This window comes from Amblyomma maculatum, chromosome 2 (assembly GCF_055883805.1).
Source record: "Amblyomma maculatum isolate TAMU_Amacu chromosome 2, ASM5588380v1, whole genome shotgun sequence".
NCBI lineage: Eukaryota > Metazoa > Arthropoda > Arachnida > Ixodida > Ixodidae > Amblyomma > Amblyomma maculatum.
In genome coordinates, this window is record NC_139345.1 from 133,709,159 (window position 1) to 133,726,143 (window position 16,985).

At 44.9% G+C, this 16,985-nt stretch overlaps 1 long non-coding RNA gene across 1 annotated transcript in view; it reads right to left on the reverse strand.

The window, feature by feature from the left end:
• The window catches only part of LOC146199928 (uncharacterized), a 39,913-nt gene extending 25,663 nt beyond the window's left edge, over positions 1–14,250 (reverse strand). Inside the window, exon 1 of the long non-coding RNA XR_014705145.1 lies at positions 14,184–14,250. This is a non-coding gene — a long non-coding RNA (uncharacterized LOC146199928). The remainder of the gene's footprint in view (positions 1–14,183) is intronic.
• Between the last annotated feature and the right edge of the window lie 2,735 nt (positions 14,251–16,985).

Here is a 16,985-nt window from a genome sequence, read left to right on the forward strand (position 1 = left end):
TATCAAACAGGACCTCAACGTCATCACCGCTTGATGATGCCTACCGCGAACCTGCATCCGGAATTTAGGCACAGCGCGCGGCCTGCTGCGGTCTAGTGCTCTGCGTCAGCGATGAAGAATCGCGGAGAAATCACGGGGAGCGAGCGATCAAGAAGAAAAATCACCGCTGTCGGTTGTTGTTCTCTGGGTCTCTTGCGCTCTTGTGTTGATTTCTCTGGGTGGGCCCGCCATACCAGTACATATTTTTATGAATATGATCCTCCCCGTAACAGTATACATGAAGTGTTCGGTTATTGCTGGATAAATATACAAGTCCCTTTGTCTTCCCACTGTTCCAAGAGCAGGAGACGACTTTATCAGATGGTAAGTACAGCACAGTGGGCGAAGTATTGTGAATATATTTTACTGATTGGAATGAAAACAGTTTGAAAGCTTTTTTTCACATAACACCAAATACAAAGAAGGCTGCATTCTTACCTTTATGATGCGAGTTCGTATAGCTCACAACAGCTTGGAAGTTCATCACTCTATAAAATGGTACTTGATACCCCCTAAATAGACGTGGTAATGTCGAAAAATGTTGATTGATTACTATAACGGCAAGAATTCGCCACTCCTTCCTTTGAGACGGCGACATTTGAACTTCAGGTAGGCAGCTAGATTTGAAAGCATGATGTGGAAGAGCGCAGCATTTCTTCTACACGATGCCCTTTGTGTTCAGTGATTCTTCTGCATAGCAACAGCGATGTTTGTTAAGGTGGTTGTTCTGGTACGTATTTGTCAGAGAGCAAGGATTGCTGTTTACAGCGGCCCCGAAATAAATTGCAACTTGGAAAATCTCCTGTATTTGGCGTACCTTCTGGATTTAAGGCCGACATCCTTTAGAGGCTTGGTAATGTATTACTAAAAACTCCATATACAGGCGCCAACGTCGTAATTGACGCTATATAAAGCCTTTGCAGCAACAGGTCGGCTCCGAGGAATAGCATGTGACCCTTGCGTCATGACTGAGGCGCACCATGTATCAAACAGAAGGGCACAAAATATTCTTAGGATAGCGTAGCTTCAATGAAAAAATGTTTTATCAGAGTCAAATACTCTGAAAAATATGAGCACCGGTTTATTCTATGAGTAGGATGGGATCAAAGTAAAATGATTGTTCTTAAAGTGGTATGTAATGTTTTATAGATTGGGGTCACAAACCCCCTTCTTTACTGTCAACAGAGGCGTGGGATCCCCGTTACAGTTACCCGTCGTACCTCTATGACCGTAAAGGCGGGGGTCTGTGACAATTGATTTTAAAATCTTCTACACGAAGTGAAGACGCAGTTTCTTACGATGGCTTCCATGCATGCTTCGTAAATTTGGTGTGACTGTTTCATAAGTGAAAATGTGTATCGATCAGGTTCTCTGATATGAGACAAATGAAAACAAATTCAATTGAGAGTACATGGTGCCAACATTATTTTCTAATTTTAATGGTCGTCCACCAGAGCGATATTTATTCCCAGAATTGCTTTATTCGTACGTTATATACTTTTTTGTAACTCCATTAATCCACGCCGTAGCGATGTGATTTCCTGAATTAAGTGGCAAACACTGGCAGGCGAAGTTAGAAAGGCCATGAAGGAAGTATATGCGAAAGAAGGGACTGAATAAAATAGGCCTGTATAAGCAATTACGTCCGCTCAAGCGAATGCTGCTCCTGTATATACTTCTGAATACCTCGGATAATATTTGCAGCAATAATTTGGTCGCAGTAACGACAACAGTCAAGCGGCTGACCCAGTTTTCAAGCTGACACCGGTCGCGCTGCAATGGTTGGGGGTTCAAAAAGTTGTGCTTCGTCTTCTATGATTATCTTGCATTTAATGCGAAATTAAAAGCGGCAGTCCGATAACAGAGGCTTACTATTACTCCTGTAAGCACGAGCGCGAAAGCGAAGAATGAAATATACAACCTTAAAAATTACGAGTACACTAATCTTCATGAATAACCCATAACAGACTACTTGGAGTCGTAGATGCTTCTGAATATTTGTCAGCGTCATGCGAGCGCGCGTCCTAACGGACGGCAATGAAATAAGGCGCAGGAGGGAGGCACAAGTAGCTCTCAAAAGAGATTTCATAGAGGCAAGCGGCTACGCGTGGTAGGAGGTAGCTATTGGTAAGTGAGGGTCTTATAACCACCTCATGCTTTGAGATGAACTCTAGTGGTCCTTAGATGGCGATTACTCTAGCAACATTCGTACCAACGCGCCCGGGAAAATTGTCGGAGATACGATCGAGGAAGAACCTTGTCCAAACGCGCATATGTTCTGAAAGTTGGAGCCACAGACGCATGCCCAGTCGTCCGGATACACAGTCGAGAAAGCGCCTAGACCGAACGCACACATGTTCCGAAAGCCGGAGCCACAGACGCATGTCCAGCCGTGACACGAAGAATCAGCATTGTAAACGTTACAGAAAATAATTAACCGATTCCAGCCGCAATCTCATCTCGTAAAATTTGAGTGATTTCTGTGATGAGTTGGACAGACAGACAGACAGACAGACAGACAGACAGACAGACAGACAGACAGACAGACAGACAGACAGACAGACAGACAGACAGACAGACAGACAGACAGACAGACAGACAGACAGACAGACAGACAGACAGACAGACAGACAGACAGAGAGACAGACAGACAGAGAGACAGACAGACAGACAGACAGACAGACAGACAGACAGACAGACAGACAGACAGACAGACAGACAGACAGACAGACAGACAGACAGACAGACAGACAGACAGACAGACAGACAGACAGACAGACAGACAGACAGACAGACAGATAGATAGATAGATAGATAGATAGATAGATAGATAGATAGATAGATAGATAGATAGATAGATAGATAGATAGATAGATAGATAGATAGATAGATAGATAGATAGATAGATAGATAGATAGATAGATAGATAGATAGATAGATAGATAGATAGATAGATAGATAGATAGATAGATAGATAGATAGATAGATAGATAGATAGATAGATAGATAGATAGATAGATAGATAGATAGATAGATAGATAGATAGATAGATAGATAGATAGATAGATAGATAGATAGATAGATAGGTAGATAGATAGATAGATAGATAGATAGATAGATAGATAGATAGATAGATAGATAGATAGATAGATAGATAGATAGATAGATAGATAGATAGATAGATAGATAGATAGATAGATAGATAGATAGATAGATAGATAGATAGATAGATAGATAGATAGATAGATAGATAGATAGATAGATAGATAGATAGATAGATAGATAGATAGATAGATAGATAGATAGATAGATAGATAGATAGATAGATAGATACCCAGGCAGCACACGACAGTGGTCCAATATTCGTAATGTACTGGCAAATGGTGGCCCCACAGAGGCCGAACTTGTCGTTGTTTGCCCAACATAAATTAAGCCAGTTCGTGCAATGACGGACCAGTGTTTACGTGTTGCACCAATGTTGGTGCTACCGTTCAAAACGTTGTCGATGTTGGTCCTGCTTATCCCATATTTTCCCGATATTGGATCAACCGTCTTTAGAAACTGGCTACATTGGCCCCTTTTGGCTTCCGTCCACGCAATATCGGACGTGTCACCTCTAAGAGTTGGCTACATGGGACTAGTTTGTACTGAGTTATCCTATTATGGGGTGGCGCCGATTTTAAAAGCTGTCTACGAGTATCTGATTACTGACTACTTTCTCCCTTCTTATTTCTATATCTGCCAAGCCATTCTTAAATACTGCCGAAAATGAACCACGTTGTCCCGCGACATCCCGATAATGTGCGCCATGCAGAGGCCTGGCTATATTTAATTTGAAAATAATATTTTCTTTTACTATTGAAATCAAAACAGGCATCGATACTCGTGTATTTTAATACACGCATACTAGAAGCAATTTAATGAAATTTCTGAGGAAACATTTTAGCTATTTTTAGGGTATGTTTTATTCTATACACTTTTTTTATTCCATGAACCGCCGGCCACAGCGCACGGCGTTATAATATATATTAACCGAATATTTCGAGATGTTTTGGAGAAAGAGATGATTGATTTTCATGATTTTCGCTGGAAAGTAGTAGCAGAAAGAAGTTATTTATAGTTAAAAATGAAATCATGGTTTCGTATTTCTATATAGTCGCACGACATTATTATTGCATGCATTAGACAATATTGAACAATATTATGGCACGCATGCTAGAAGCCATTGCATGGAATTTCTAGTGAAAGCATTTAGTCAAATGGCATTTAAACGCATTCACAGCTCGGGGCAGAAGCCGCATTTTGCTTTTGCCTGCGCGCTCGTTTGCTGTACAGCTGTTATCACATGAAACGTTTATAAAGACTTGGGTTGCTGAGCACAGCGCTTGAGTCGTCGTTACGCCGAATAGCTAAGGAATAATGTTAAAAAAAAAAACAGGGTACGATTAAGGTGTGTTTCTTGCACAGTGCTGGCCAGTGAGGTTGAATGGCAATTTTTGTATATAGAAGCCTATTCCCTCAGACTTCATGAAATATGAAATGGGCTGCAAGCTGACGGGGCTGGTGATCCATATGCAACTGAATTTCCTAGAGCGAATAAACGAATTGACGTTTGCAACATCGTACTGTTAAAGCTATACATATCAACACACAGGGAATTGAAAGCGCTTGAAGGTAGCGCTTCTAGTTTGCCCAAGTTGCACATGGAGTTTCGCCGCAGCCATTTATGGGACACGCATATACGTCACGAAATGGCAGTCGCCGCGTGCACACGATAAAATTGCACATGTCGCGCCATGTAACAACGCATATTCCTGCGTTCTTCGACGAGGTAATTAGGCCTTGGCTGCCGATGTTGTGTAACGAATTTTTGTTTTCTGCGTAATTAACCCCACTTTTGCACAGTTTTTACCTATCTGGACTGGAACAGGCTTTCGCATCTTTTGTAGCCTGTTCTGGCTAGTAAAAGTGGTATTGTTTGGTCCAGCGGACTTCTGAAACGGAGCTGCGTCGTCTGCAGCAGCTCCTTGCATTAGAAGAGCTCGGAGATCGCAAGCCTACCAAGCTGTTGCGTCGCATGACCGCTCTGGCTGGATACTCCGCTGCTTCACACGACAGCGCACTCCTGCGGGGACTCGTCTGCAGCGTCTACCACCACAGGCGCCCATGCTCCTGAGCGTGTCTTCATCTCAGACACTAGAATCCCTCGCTGCGCTGGCAGATAAGATCATGGGCGCCGGTTCCCCCTCCGTGGCAACAATTTGTGGCATGCCATCGTCGTCTCGGCGAAGAAGACGACAGCCTCAGCACGCCTGCCAAGCACGCGTGCTGAGACTGTCTTCTTCTCCGCCGAGACGAGGATGGCATGCCGCAGGAGCAATAAGTAACTGGGTTCGCTGTAAAGTAGTAAGAGCAAGAGGTTATATAAATATAAACAAAACAAAAATGAAGGAAAATATTTGTGCAAGAGCATGGGATCCGTGGCTGGCCGAATGAATTAGACAACGAGTGGACGCTAAGAGGAAATAAAAGAGAGCAGTGGTAGGGCGAAATGGCAGCTTAAAGGCATAGTTAAGTTTATAATAAAGTACATGAGCTCACGACCCGCGCACCCGATGTGTTTAGCCAGTGAGCTTTCGGCTCGGAAGAAGGGTGGGGGGGGCGCACTCCTCGCAGGCTGTTTTGCCACTGATTGAACAATCACTCAAATGCCATCTCCAACACTTCCTTCCCGGTCGACCAATTTCCCTATAGCTTTCTATCCTCTACGTCGTGAGGCGCCATTTGTTCTTTGTGGTTTTACATGCTGACCCCATCAAACCTGCTTTCTCTCTCGCCTGACTATACAACGCAGCTGCAGTCACCATCCGTCTATCTTAGCGTTGGGAGGGAGAGTAGGGCTTTGTGAGGTCTCGGTGCTGGTTTGTCTGGCTTCGCCTTTTGCCTTCTCCCCCTCTCCCCACCTGTTGCGTTGATGGTTATTCTTGAAACGTGTGTGTGGCAGGGAGCTATCGGGAAGCTGTCCGTTGCGTCGGGATGCGTGTCTACTCGACGGTGGTCGCTGCTACAAACCAAAGATCCGGTTTCTTTGTCAGTGGCTGCAGGACGAGAGAGAAAGGGAAATGTACTTATAAGTACATTTCCCTTTCTCTCTCGTCCCATCCGATCTATACACAAAGGCGCTCGCTCTTGACTACCTGAATCCTTCATTTACACTTGCCTTTTGGATGGGAAAGACGTTCGTGCAGTGCCTCTGGCCGACGGCCCCTTTTTAAGTTATATGTTAAAAAGCTTTTGTTGTTCGTGGTAATGAACACGCCTCCGTGTCGTCACTGCACCCTACACAAGGTTCGCCATCGAACGATTCAACTCAGAATATTTGGAGCTGTTCGCAGACTGTGGAATCAAAAAGCCTCATCAGACACGTTGCGGGAATACCAGCGCACCTCAAAAGCCCTGTCTAGAAGACCCCCGTCTGTTGATCTCGTCATCATTCGGAAAATACCATAGTATATGGGACACTTTTAATTCTTTTAGGCCGGAATAGAGAATGAGAATGGTGGAATGAGTTCTTGATAACTTATTGAGAACCATCAAGCCTAACATGTGCGCAAAGCAGCCCTGAACGAATAGTGAGAATTGCAATTTGTCTTTGGTAACACTGATCCTCCGAATACGGACCATCTCTGTTGTGTCGCCTGCATTCGCTTGCGTCGGGGAGCACGTCGGTCATCCACCGGAGATCGGAAGCGCTTGCTCTTGCAATGCAGCAGACCAATAATGCAAGTCCACATTCAAATGATAGTCAATTTCGTCATAAGCCGTGGTATTGAAGCCACATATTTCAAACTTGTTGGAACCTTTTCGTTCTTCCTGTTTGAGTCACCACTACCGCTCGGAATACATTTTTTTTGCAACGTAGCGGCAGAAGGAGCGATCATTTTCATTTGCATTTAATCTCTTTATTTAAGTGCGTAATAATTACGTACTGTTTTTTTCCATGCCCAATTTTAGACGCACAGGAATCGCTCCAGGAGTACATTTCACACTTACAGCTTATTCTGGCGAAGTTTTCTTTCCCTAAGAAACCCATAATTGCTTTGTCAGGGGGTTGTCGCATGTGATTTTTGAATTTATGATGTCTTCTCCTGCGCTACAACATGAGAAGCGACATAATTTGTGTTTCTTTAAATTATGCTGTGGGAAACAAAGCTGCATTGAAATTCACGTGTTTCGCGGATTTAGGCGCCTTTGCGAGGGTATTTGCTGGAAATTACAGAAAGCATTTGTTCAAAACAGGCAGAACATTCTCCCTCTTCTCTCGTTCTTTCTCTTCGTAGCGAAAAGGTACCAGGCAACAGTCTATTTTGTTGTTTAGCTTAGACATACATTCCAAAAATAAAACGAAATGTTCACTTTTATTTTTTTGCATTTCGCATGTATTGCTGCAATTTTCTTCCTGCTGTCTCATTTTTCACAACCCTTCGATAGTTTTGTGTGAGAAGATAAATATGACTTTTCTGTAATTAATTATGGAGATTTTAGAACTGGAAACAGATCAAAGTGGAAGAACAGATGTCCTTCATTCGGATTTGAGTACCGCTACCATTCTAGTCTATTTGTTGTCAAGGCGCTACAGCAAATTTCCAGCCGCCTACAACGTCATATCGAAATCATTAAACACAGCATACCATCCAGCGCAAGAACCACGAAGTTGTGGCAATAGCTCATAGCAGCTTTTTATAAAAGAACCTTGTCACATTTTAAAATTATCTATGACTGCTTTATATTGTTTGCACAATGGGACTCATTGCTCGAAATGATATGTATGCTGGCCCTTTTCTGCTTGTGAATTTTAACAATAATCCTGATTTCTACGTGGTTCAGTAATGCTTGTGTTTTTTTTTTTTGCAGATGCCATAGTGAAACCAAGGAATGCCTGCTTCTGATTCCCAGGAGTTCAGCTTCGAATGGTTGCCTGATTTGCACGCATCCACTCCAGATAGGCACTGTTCCCGTTCATGGAGGACTTATGAACACCTGGGATCCTCATCACGTGGCGTAGCCTCACCTGCCTGGATGACATGAGCCCTCTTCAAAGAGCTCCTCCTCCATGTATTTTATACATACCGAATGGTCTCACATAGGTAATTGGTTACTTTGTTACTTTGAATCGCCAGCAGCTGCAAAATCATAAGAGATAGGTATACAATTTTTAATAAAGGTCTCGAATGGTCCCCGCCACCCACGTCTGTTTATACAAAGTTAAAGTTTGTTCTATTCACGTCTTGGGGCTTTATCTAGATTTTGTTCCCCGACTTAATTCAGTGCCGACCATTGCAACGGGCCTTCGTAGTTCGAACGCCAAGAGCGCACTTGCTCTTATCGCCGCCGCAGTATTGAATTGTTCTTTTGCCGGCCCCGGTCAGTGCATTCAGGAGTTAACCTATTTCAACGCTATTCTCTTCATTTGCTGCTTTCGGCGTTGTCCCTAATACTTGGCTATATGCTGTGATTGGAAATACAAATCTTGTATAATTGAAGTCCCAGCAAAATATAAGCGCATTATCAGGAGTTGATCAGTCTACTGAATTTCCTATGGTCACCAAAAATATAAGTATCATGAGAGGAGCATGGGGTTATGGTTTTGTATAAAACACTGAGTTAGGTGTTGCTGACTCATTTTGGGGGTGATTAGATAAAGAAAAGCAGGTATCGATATGAAAAATAAAAATTCATTTGGCTCTTTTTTTAAACATTCGGTACATTTTTAAACCCGTTTTTTTTCTGTACATGCTGATTTTGTATATATCCTTTAAATTACTTGCACGTCCTGTGCAAACCTTCGATTTATACGTGTCTGGTGTAGCGATTAATCCAGATTACAAGTCCCGTATGGGGCTCGACCCGGAGTGACCTTAACAAATATCGGCGCTCAAACAAGATGACATTCTGCGGATGAGGCTTCAAATTTAACAGGTCATGTCTGGGTCGGAACTCAATCCTGATGGTCCGGCCTTGTATTGGTCTTAAACCGGGAAGACTATGCTCGTTTCAGAGCTATGCCAGGCGCTGAAAAGCATGAAACCATTTGAAGTCTATAGAACTTTTCTGTATATATGACGGAGCCCGTGTTTCGGCGAACACATCGAAGCCATGACGCCCCGCATAACATAGCTGCCATGCGAGTTCTTTGGATCCGTGAATCACAGTCTAGGAACAATCCGGTAATTTGTAATGTAGGCGCAACTGCTGCAGCTGTTACGATCTTGAGATGCCGCTTTAGATCAGTGATGAAGAAAAGCTTGCAACTCGATGCGCATGGAAGGACGTAGCGTTTCGTCAGCAAAATAAAAAAGTACCGAGAGGACTGTGGAGTCTTCGCTGCCGAAAATCGAAATACGGTTATCATTACCAACTAAACGTACCAGCATTGTTATTGCTACTGTTGCCATTTTTATTATCATTAACTCCAGCGCCAGCGTCATTGCTAATATCAACCTCATGGTAGACAATGAGAATTATGATGAACGTTTCGCTTTCCCGGATGTGGCGCAGTTGGGTAAAGCGCTCGGCTAGGGATGCGAGGGATGGAGGTTCGATTAGCGGTGGAGACAGGACTTTTATTTTCTGATGACGTGATCAGGATGATTGAAAGTTGACACATCAGGGCATAGATCCAATGCACACATCCCGCGCACATCTGGCACACAGCTCTCGCCGAAGGGAGTTTGTTCCAGGAGCCTCAAAAGGCTCTTGCCTTAAAAGTGAGAAAGCGTAACTGAAACACATCTCTGATAATTAATAATTGGATATTATCAGGCAGTGCAGTGCAAAAAGTATCAACAGTGCATACACTATGTCCTTGTAACGGCTAATTATATCGTTTAATTATGCGATTTGAACACAGGAGCTTCAAGTAGGGCAAATTTCTTATTTAGGGTTTGGGGAATGCATCAGTTGGAAGTTTTTCTACACCACCTGTTCTCTGAGATTGACTACTGTGGTGGCGCGTATGTCGTTCCTAGTCCGCAGTGTGTGGTGTAATTGTGGTATGTGGTCAGAGGCTTTTGGAAGGGTTCCAGCTCTAAAGCGGCGTCCACGGCTCAGGCGGCTTCTTCTAGAGGGTATGTGTGGTCTGCTTTTTTGCTTGAGTTCTCTGCATACGCTTGCATCCAATTAGATCGATTTCCCTTAATTATTGAGTTGGGTCAAGGTTGAGGAGAATACTACGAGAAATGCCGCAGATTCTTCCTTTCATAATTATATACCACATGCTTAGAGTCACTCCAGTGATGATGGCTCTAGTGTAGACTACAGCCGCTGCATGCGAAGATGGCTTCTTCCGTATCAAGCGAGTTCGAGGTCGTGAGGGTTTCCGACATCATCAGTCTTGGGTTTTCTGATTCGTCTTGACTACAGGCACCGCCTACAATATGAAAGGTCTTCAACTTCGAAGCCAGCTCCACGACTAAAAAACAATCGTATATCAAATTTTTAAATTGATCTTTTACAATGTCTAAGCCTTCCAAAGATGCTCTTTTACGTGTACATTCCTTCATCTTCTTCATCATCCCGCGGTGTCACCGGTGGCACGCACCTCAGTTGTCCATCGGAATAAAGGCCAGACACGGCATCCCTTGCCTTGCCGTCTCGACCTTGCCGTCTCGACCTGGCCTTCTTCCACAAGTGTTGGAGGTGAGACTCGATCCCTTTGCTGTTTTGTGCCCTGCCACTCACTGGAGCTATGTTCCGGTCGCTGTTTACCGCCTGCCACCATCGTTATCTCCACCGAGAGTACCCACGAACCGGCGTCGCGATTAAGACGTCGATGACTGGCTGGACACCTATGAACGCTGCAGTAACTACAACCGGTGGGACGATGCTCTAAAATTTCTGAATGTTTCTTTCTACCTCGCCAGAACGTGGTTTATTAACCGCGAACCCTTCAACACTAACTGGAACACATTCAAGCAGCAGTTTCGCCAATACTTCGCGGACCCAACAGTTCGGAGTAAGATCGCGAAAAACAAGCTCGCTTCCAGCCTCCAAGGTCCTGATGAGTCTTATGCGTCTTACATAGAGGCCAAACTTGCACTTTGCCGGCATATTAGTTTCACGATGCCGGGACCTGAACGCGTACACCACGTCTTGAAAGGAATTAATTCTGTGGCTTATAACACCCTAATTGCCCAGAATTCTTCTACTGTTGACGCCATTATTACGACCTGCCAACGCATCGACCAGCTGCAGTCCTCCCACTTGCAGCCGGGCATCGCTACTGGCCCGAGCTCTGCTGACTTCGATCTACGGGCACTGATTCGAGCCATCATCCGGGAGGAGCTCTAAACCTTCAAGCCTGTCTTCGACACGGGTGCGATCCTTCTACCGTATCTTCTAATGACGCCGGTCTCGGCATCATCATTAAAAATGAGCTGGCAACAATCACCCGACCAATGGCGTCCGACCCTCTTGAACCCTGCCCAGCACCGACTTACGCATACGTCGAAGCATCCCACCCTCCTTTTGTTCCGCCGCCCCGACTGGCACCATCCTACAATCACATCATTGCAATGGCGACGGCTCAACCTGCATCCCCCTATTAAGCACCTTGGCGCCCCTCCCGACCTGTCTGCTACTACTGTGGCATTAGAGGACACATAATCCGCTTCTGTCGCCTCTGCATTCAGAACGAGCGCCGTGGTTACGACACCTTCGAAACTGATCTGCTTTCAACTTCATATTACCAACGCCGGTCTATTCCCAGCCCGCCTCGTCGGTCCTCTCCGCCTCTAGTGTCCTCGCCTGAGCCTAGTGAAGCCCATGTCTCTCGACGCCGCTCTCCATTCCCATACCGCCGCTCAATTTCTCCTCTCCGTCCCGCAACAACTCTTTCTGTCCGCCATTCGAAAAACTAAGTAATGCTGTTGCCGGAGGTCAAACTGCACTCTGCGAACTTACTAAAAGTCCTCCTGATCGTACAATTTGATTTCTGTTTTCGCTGAAGGATTATTGGTCGAAGCTTTGATTATACAGGGGCTGGAATTTCTGTTATTCACGCTGATTTTGACAGACGTTTCTCTTCCTGTTCTTTCAAAGACTATTAATCCGAACCTCACGCCTAACCAACGCCAAGAACTGCTGACATTGCTTCGAGATCACCAACCCATTTTTGTAACTCTATCGTTCGCCGACGGCCTTATCGGGTTTCCCTCTCTGAACGAAAAGTAATTGAAGAAAATGTAAATGACATGCTCCATCGCAATATAATTCGTCCCTTAACAAGCCCATGGTCATCCCCAGTAGTGCTAGTTAAAAAAAAAGACGGCTCGGTACGCTTTTGTGTTGATTACCGCGCACTCAACAAAATTACCCGCAAAGATGTATATCCGATGCCGCGAATTGATGACGCCCTTGACTCCTTCCAAGGCTCCGAATATTTCTCGACCTTGGACCTCCGCTCAGGTTATTGGCAAATACCTATGCACGAGGACGACAAAGAAAAAACCGCCTTCGCAACACCCGATGACCTTTACGAATTTAACGTTATGCTCAGCGGCCTTTGTAACGAACCAGCAACATTTGAAAGAACGATTGATACAGTACTTCGTGGACTAAAATGGAGAACCTGTTTATGTTACTTGGACGACATTGTTATCTTTTCATCAACTTTAGCGGCTATCTTACGCGCCTGAATGAAGTTCTCACATGTCTCGATTCAGCAGGCCTTCAATACAACAACAAGAAGTGCCACTTTGCACAGAATGAAATTAAAATATAGGTACATCTGGTGAGTCATGGTGGCATTCGTCCAGACTCTGAAAACATTATGGTGGTCCTAAATTTTGCTCGTCCTCAACGGACTGCAGATTTGCGCAGTCTTCTCGGCCTGGCATCCTATTTCCGCCGTTTTATTAGACATTTTGAAACTATTGCTGCTCCCCTTCATGAACTTTCTAAAGGGCGCAGCGCTTTTGTGTGGACTGCACAGTGCGAACCCGCATTTAGGAACTTCAAGCGCGCCCTGACATCAGATCCTGTTCTTGGCCACTGTAGTGACACCGCTCCAACCATCCTGCACACTGATGCCAGTGGTCGCGGTTTCGGGGCTGTACTTCTACAGCGCGGCGCAACTTCCCTTGAAAAAGTGCTTGCCTTCGCCAGCCGCACCATGACTGCAGCTGAGAAAAATTATACAATTGTCGAGCAGCAATTGCCGAGCAGCGGATTTCGCTCGGTCGCGCCTCAGAATGCTCAAATGTGAACGAGCCAGGCGCATCTGCTTCTCCAACCTCTTAATTCAGGCGTTGCAGGTCCAAACTTGAAACTATTCGATCACGCACTAAGCGCCTGAGCCGGAACATAGCCGAAACTGAAGTGGGTGCCTGTGCGCCACCAAGTATATTTTTTTTTAATTGCCTTGCAACGTTTACGTGTTCTTTTCGCCATCGTTTACGCACGATAAACGCGTGCTATCATATTCGAGACAAAACCTACGACCGCATTCAAACGGGCAGCGTCATTCGCATTTGTCAGCCTCTGGGATCCCTAGCGCGCGCGTCACGTGATTTGTAGTTGCAAGTTTCGGCTGTGGCGGCGATACCTGTTTTTCTGCTCTTCCTTTTTACTACCTTATAAGAGCTCTGTTTTCAATATAAGTGGATTTTTTGTAATCAGGAATTGGGATTCTGTCGATGCAAGCCCACTTCAGTTTTCTCTTTAGTGTCCCTTTAAATTATCAATAGTAGAGGCCTATTTATGAATTACTGCCTTGCTAGACTAGAAAACGTTTGCTGCGCAGCGTTGGTTAAATAGATTTTCATAATAAAGTAGCGGTAACGAAGAAGCAAAAATAATTTTGGCATATGACTCCTAATACGAAGATAATATATTGGACTGGCTTTCTTCGGCAAAATGTATTGATTGCAAACAGATCTTTTCAAAAAGTCGAGCGCGAGCTTACTAAGGACAATGGGTGGACGAAATTATTGAATAACGTCAGGGGTTCGACGAATGCGCACATATCTGGCTATATTTTGAAGACGCTTTTTTGTTTCACCGCATGGTAAGCCGGTTAATAATGATTAGAATGCATTAAGCATATCATGCGATTTAATGACAGTAAAAAATAGAAAATCACATACTTGTCCAACGCATTCTGGGTAGTTCTCTGTTCTGTATGGTGGATTGGGACACGATGCACCACTGAAAACAGCGAAGGATCAAACTGTACATTTTGAAAGCTATATAGAACCTGAAAAAACTGGAATGGGAGCTGCAAAAAATGTCATCGAAAAGAGTTATAACTGGAGAGTGGAAGTTATCTTAGCCACTCGCCGGCAACAGCAGAAATTTCACCAGCCCCCCATTCTTTTAAAGTCTGCAGCTATTGTACGCTTTTTGATTAGTGATCCGAACACGTTACTACTCAGATACGAATCTCTCTGACCCATAAATAAGCGCTCTTGACTTGCACATTGGTATGCCTCCAGTAAGATTGATTAAAGTATCTAGAAGCATTTATATATAAGTAGAACTAAGCTCGTAAACAATGCAAAAAAAGTTACACAGGGCACTTTGGATCAATAAATTGCAATGAGGCGAAAGCCATTTTAGTGCTATGGATAGAAGCCCTCCACTACGGATAGCTACCTCTATTCTTTCACTCCCACATTCCTCCCTTCCTTTACGGCGTTATACATGTGTCCGGCGATACATGCTATACTAATGCCTCCTAGACATCTGGGTTTGCTTCTGTTTGCTGTGTGCTGCGACGTTCGGGGAAGGGGCAAATGAAAGGCGCGGCACGGACGCCTGAATCGGACGCCCTTCTTGGTCAGCTTCATATATGTATTGATAGATTGATTAAAACTCTATTTTCCACTGATTTAGGAGACCCCTACTCCTCGCTCCTGGCACGCAGGCCTTAGGAACGGGGGCTGAAACCTCCGGGATTAAGGACTTGCGAATATACATTGGTTATTCGCGGCCTCTGCCGCCAAGCGGACGGCTCTTTGCTGGTCAACGGGGACGTCGCTTCTCAGTAGGGTGACCCAGGCTTCCGTACGTTTAATGTTGTCCCTAGCACCCGGCAACTTAGGGCATGCCCAAAGTATATTGTCGAGGGCCCCCTCGCTTCGCAGACTTTACATTTATCCTTTTTCTCTCATCTATTTTTGTGTGAAACAACCAGACAGGGTTTGTGAAATTTCCGGCTTGTAATCGCCGCCAGGCTATGGCCTCTTTATTATTTAAGCTAGGATCCCGTGGTGGCATCAGACGTCTTGCTAATTTATAAATTTTCGATAATTTTTTTATAGGTTTGGAAACGTCCATCCATCTCCTGACAGTCGGGCGGCTCCGCGTTTGCCCGGAAGTAGAGATCTCGGCTAAATCATGGGCCGCCTCGTTGCCGAAACACGTCTATGACCAAAAGGCTGCTTAGCGCTGCCTCTGTTCATACATTTCTTTGGTCCACGTCGTCGCTCAGTGCAACCGCCTCATTCATGCCTTCTCAGCCTCCCTCCCAGAAGTCATAAAGCGGTTACCACCTCCGAGACCGACATTTCAACCTCTCTAGAGATGTCTTCCCAGTTTTGGAAGTACACATATATCTGCGGCAGGCAGCCAGTGAAGTATAAAAAATCACTTCGTCTAAATCCTTCTGTATTGTAGGGCTGAGTGAAAAGAAGTGGAAAGTTAAAGCTATTGGCTAACTTGAAAATGGCTGAGGCTCTATGAGACTAGAACCAAAATCTTAGCCTTATCGAGTGCGCTAAAAAGTTGCTTGAAATAAACCCATAAGCATCATCAGCCGTAATATACGTCCTGCAGGGCGCATAGTCCAGCTGATGCTTCAATAACCCCGGTCCTCTGCTAGCTACGTTGCCTTGGGCACCGAAAGCTTGTTGACCTGATCCACCCGCCTTGTTTCCTGCCGCCCTATGCCGCGCTTTCGTTCCCTGGGAATACAGTGTGCGCTCGGCAGAGGAACGGAGGGATATTGGTTCGAATTCTGTTGGTGACAGAACTTTTCTCGTGTCACTGCGTGAGCACGCGCTCTGATGATAGGCTCTGTCCACGCCACTCATGAGCCAAGAAAGGCTTCCCGTTGTAAAAATGACAAATCTGCAGCCAGAACCAGTTTTGTAACAATAGTTTCTGTCAACGACAGGTATTGTGCGCATGGTGTCTTGATAAAAGGAAGCAGTACGTATTATTTCCGGCTTCTGAGGGCAGTACTTGGTGCATTGAATGCACAAAGCCTGTGCTGTGTAGTATTCCAATTAAGTATCCATCCATGCTTTAACGAAAATGTACTCAGCAGAAAAAAATAGGGTGCAGTCCGAAAACAAGATAAACTGGGAGACGCGTATTCAGCCACATAATATATTCTTCACGCCTGCTTCCGTTAAACGTAGTGTTTCTATCTGGAACATAAAAACGTCTGTGAAGACGACTCGACATAAAATGAGAAAAGTGTATTAGAGCAAACTTGTGTTGGTTGGATCAGATAAGGAAGGAATGTATTGTAGGATTGTTCTTGTGAGCTGAACATCGCACAAAATGACTGAGCTGAAGTAGAATGAAAATAACCCGAGGAAGGAGTCAACGCTTCCGATTGAGGGATTTGAGGAGGAGGAGGAAAAACATTTATTATATAAACTTCCTTTTCTTCCTGGGTGGAGCCCTCAGTCCAGGGTCCATGTGCTGCCTAAATCCTGCTGGCCCGCCAAAACAGCTGTCGCTGGTCTTGCGGGTTGTTGCGAATAAAACGGTCTCAGAAAGAATAAATACAAATCAGTCCATAAGCCCATGGACCACGGCAATCCTCTCGGCCTGCTCGATTAGCCGGCGTTGTTCGGCCAGCTCCGTGCGGGACAAGGCATCTTCCCAAGGTGAGAGGGTGGGGTGAGGTACAGGTGGAATGCCGCCGGGTGGCTTTG